Source organism: Gossypium arboreum, chromosome 10 (genome assembly GCF_025698485.1).
Source record: "Gossypium arboreum isolate Shixiya-1 chromosome 10, ASM2569848v2, whole genome shotgun sequence".
Taxonomy (NCBI): domain Eukaryota; kingdom Viridiplantae; phylum Streptophyta; class Magnoliopsida; order Malvales; family Malvaceae; genus Gossypium; species Gossypium arboreum.
The window spans coordinates 55,211,647-55,216,233 of record NC_069079.1 but is presented as its reverse complement, the minus strand read 5'-3'; the positions used below and the strand labels follow the sequence as shown (position 1 = coordinate 55,216,233).

At 32.5% G+C, this 4,587-nt stretch overlaps 1 pseudogene across 1 annotated transcript; it reads left to right on the top strand.

Annotated features, from left to right (window-relative positions):
- The first annotated feature begins 1,816 nt into the window (after positions 1–1,816).
- Positions 1,817–4,382, top strand: LOC108489255 (chalcone synthase 1-like; annotated as a pseudogene). The gene is made up of 2 exons (XR_008271947.1): positions 1,817–2,123; positions 3,162–4,382. The product of XR_008271947.1 is annotated as a chalcone synthase 1-like (transcript).
- Positions 4,383–4,587: the final 205 nt, after the last annotated feature.

The following is a 4,587-nucleotide window of genomic DNA, read 5'->3' as shown; positions in this document are numbered from 1 at the left end:
CCAGAATTCTAATTCAACCCAATTTCTACCACATGGGCGGCACAGTGTAATGGAAACAAAAACTATATCCTACTTTGCACACATAATATTCAAACACAAGACCTCTATCATGATAGGATAAAGCTTTACCACTAAACTAATAAGGTCATTCTTATCAATAATTGAGCGAAAATAATCTATAAGCTAGATGTTCAAAGATAGGGGTTGAAACAAAAATAACAAAAATAAAGAAAAGAAATTCAAACCCAGAACCCCTCACGCATAAACACAACACTTAACCACATAACCAGATTAACTCACTCGATAAATTTTAACAATTCAAAAACTAAAATTTTGGGGTGTTATAGAAAATAAAAGCATTAGCGACTTTTTGGATTTCACTGAATGGAAAGATTAATTCATTTTTTATGAAATAATTTATTTTAGAAAATATTTTATATTTCAAAAAATTTGGTAGAATCATTTTTCAAACTTTTGTGTAGTCAATTGACCTACAATCTTGTATGTTAGCTCGCCACTAAGAATAGCTACTTGTACATTAAATTATAATCTATGATAAGCATGAGGCGTGGTTTAATGATTGCTCATCTCATCCCTCAATTATGTGGTAGGGGTTTCGATATTTGTTGATGGAAATAGAGCATATTTTATGACCAATTGTTTAGTTCTTTGGAGAGTACATGCAACGAGAAGATTAATCACTGCTATTAATGATGAATATCTTAATTACAACAAAAAAATATTGTAGTCTATGATAATACACAATCCATATATAAAAACATTAATAAATAATAGATTATGTTATACTATATTAATCTGTATTTTATATATTAAACGTTTCAGCTAAATTTAGTTAAATTGATATGGTGTTGAATTATTAATTATATTAATCATCACAATATTTATATACACATAGTTTTTATAAAATTTATATACATTTAATTAAACATAAATAATACTAATAATGAATTTTTCTATAATTATATATTATAAATTCATGATATAATATAACATAATCACAATATATGGTATATTATAATATACTCAATATAGTATTAAATAATATAATAATATAAATTATAATATCAATGTATTATTTATTATACTAATATATTACTAGATATGTATATAACTAGTAATACATAAAATGTTATTAAAATTTTCATATTATATAATAAAATATATTATGCTATAATATTATATCATATAAGACTTAATATTTGATACATTGATAGTGTATCTTTTTATTTCATAAACAATTTTTAAAATTTAACATGTGTCTCTTTCTATAAATATTTATTTTTAAATATTTTACTATATGAGATATTTATCAACCCGGCTGTACTTGTATTTTTTTTAATATTTAAGCTAAACTCGACCCACTTTCGTGAGCAACGTGACGCTAATATCTTCCAACATTTTTGTCATAAATTATGCTCACACTCTTTGAACGTCATTAGCATAGTTAAAATATGTTTAGAAGTTAAAAGAAAACTTTTTCTAATCTTTACTTGACTTTTTAAGTTTGTTTCACCATCTAAAATATATTTATTAGTTAAAAGAATTAGTTGAAATATATGGACAGATGCGAAGGAACGTGGTACAATCCTTATTGTATATTGATAAAAGTTTGATGAAGCGGTAAGTGAGAACCAACAGAAATGTGGAGGATAGGATGGAGAGGTAGAAGAGTGGAGGCTAGAATTAGATGGATGCACCAAAGTCACGTGCCACCCAGTCTTAACAACTAGCCATGTGGACTTGGCTCTGCTCAACCACGTGACTCTCAACTACCCTCTCCCAAGCTCCTATATCTTATTTATAGGACCAAACTCTGGACTGTCAACAACACCTTCTGTTCTTTTTTACCATTCATAGCATAGCAGCTTAGTCCAACTCCACACCCACCACCATTGGCTGTTTGTGATCATCCGAAAAAGAATGGTGACCGTGGAAGAAGTTCGTAAGGCTCAACGTGCCCAAGGCCCTGCCACCGTGTTGGCCATCGGCACATCAACCCCGCCTAATTGTGTTGATCAGAGCACATACCCTGACTACTATTTCCGTATCACAAATAGTGAGCACAAGACCGAGTTGAAAGAGAAGTTCAAGCGCATGTGTAAGTTTTTTTACTTTGATCTAAAAGCTAAATTACCTTATATACAAACTTAAGGTGATTTTGTGTTTCATACATGATTCGGCTATGAAAATAAAAGAGGGGAAAGATAGATGTGCATGGTTCATATCATTTTCATGCAAATGCTTTAACGGAAAAAAAGTTAGCTACGTATACAGTATGACTTGAAAATAGATTAAAGTTCTTTTCTGGTTCCAGAAATACTAGATTGAAGTTTGTTAGGTTCATTTCTTGTAAAGCACATTTATTCAAATCATATAACTCCACAGACTTAATTTGTCTCACGTTTTCTATCAACAGATTAAGGATTTGATTACAAGTTTGAAATTTATACAAGTGAATTAATAAGTTTTTCTTTTTTTTTTTACCAAATATTAGTAAGTTGTTAGATGTTCTAGTTTATAATTTTTTTATTTTTTACAATACTATATATTTATTATTTTATGATTTCAAATATTATATAGTTGATTGAGTTTTAGTTTGATTGACATTGACATTGTTACCAATACAAAAACGTAGATTTTAGCTCATTAAAATACGTTTATCCTCATATTTAAATATTGGAAAGGATTATGGATAATTTCAAGTATTATATAAATATTAATTTTTGGACGAATAATAAATGTTAATTTGAAATTATTTTTCTTTTATATTTTATATTATAGTATTTTTATGAAATTTCTATAATTTTAAAAATAATTTTATCATTTCAATTATAAATTTTTAAATGTTTTTTTCATAAATGTACTTTTAAATAATTTTTTTTTCAAATTATAAATCTGCATTCCATTCTTTCTGCCCATGACCCACCTAAAAGTTTCCTACGATTGAAGCTTTTATGAGACAGAGAATGACAATATGTATTATATAATATTATAAACTGAATTAGCAATGGATTTTGAAGGGGGAGACCTAGACTGATGTTTTCCATATCTAGTGAAGTTGGATAAAAAAATCAGTTAAAACACTCTTATATGCTAAGTTGGGAGAATTAAAAGTAAGTTTATTGTGTTTGATTATTTAGGTGAAAATCGATGATCAAGAAGCGATACATGTACCTTACAGAAGAGATTTTGAAAGAGAATCCCAATGTATGTGAATACATGGCTCCTTCACTGGACGCTAGGCAAGATATGGTGGTAGTTGAGGTGCCAAAGCTAGGCAAAGAAGCAGCCACCAAGGCCATTAAGGAGTGGGGCCAGCCCAAGTCCAAGATCACCCACCTTGTCTTTTGCACCACTAGCGGTGTGGACATGCCTGGGGCTGACTACCAGCTCACCAAGCTTTTAGGCCTCCGCCCCTCCGTTAAGCGCCTCATGATGTACCAACAAGGTTGCTTCGCAGGGGGGACGGTGCTCCGAGTGGCTAAGGACTTAGCTGAGAACAACAAAGGTGCTCGTGTACTTGTTGTGTGCTCGGAGATTACTGCTGTTACCTTTCGTGGACCTAGTGACACTCACCTAGACAGTCTTGTGGGCCAAGCATTGTTTGGTGATGGTGCCGCAGCTGTTATAATCGGGGCAGACCCGTGCCCGAAATCGAGAAGCCCATGTTTGAACTAGTCTCAGCAGCCCAAACGATCTTGCCAGATAGTGATGGTGCGATTGATGGTCACCTTCGTGAAGTTGGTCTTACATTTCACCTTCTTAAGGATGTTCCGGGGCTTATTTCGAAGAATATAGAAAAGAGCCTGGTAGAAGCATTTCAACCATTGGGCATATCCGATTGGAACTCCCTTTTTTGGATTGCTCATCCTGGTGGTCCAGCAATATTAGATCAAGTAGAAGCCAAATTAGCACTGAAGCCAGAGAAGCTACGAGCCACAAGGCACGTTCTTTCAGAGTATGGTAACATGTCAAGTGCTTGTGTTCTATTTATTTTGGATGAGATGAGGAAGAAATCAAGGGAAGATGGGCTTCAGACCACAGGAGAAGGATTGGAGTGGGGAGTGCTCTTTGGGTTTGGACCTGGCCTCACTGTTGAGACTGTTGTGCTCCATAGTGTTGCTGCTTAAAGTTAAACAAACATGCCTTTTAAGTAATTGGTCGTGCTCCACTTGGCTTGCAGTTTTATCTTCTTCTTTTTTCCTTTTTTAGAATCCTATGAATTTGTGTGTTTATTGTTAAAGACTAGAAGCCTTTGATGGTGTGGGCGGGAAGCTTAACGCCTATTCAATTCATGTATCAACTTATATTAAATTTATGGCAATAATAAGTTACTTTGTAAACTATTCTACAAAAACAAACTTCTGTTAATCTCTCTATATATGGATCCTTATGCTAACAGTTGTATTATTTTCCCATAAAATGTTTTTTAATTATTTCTTTTACACGTGAATTTGTTGGGTTTTTGACACACTTTAACCGGGTAAAGTAAGAATTTCAAACAGAGCACCAGCAGCAACGTATTATACCCGGGTAAAATATGAAGGAAAAATGCTTGAAGTTCAA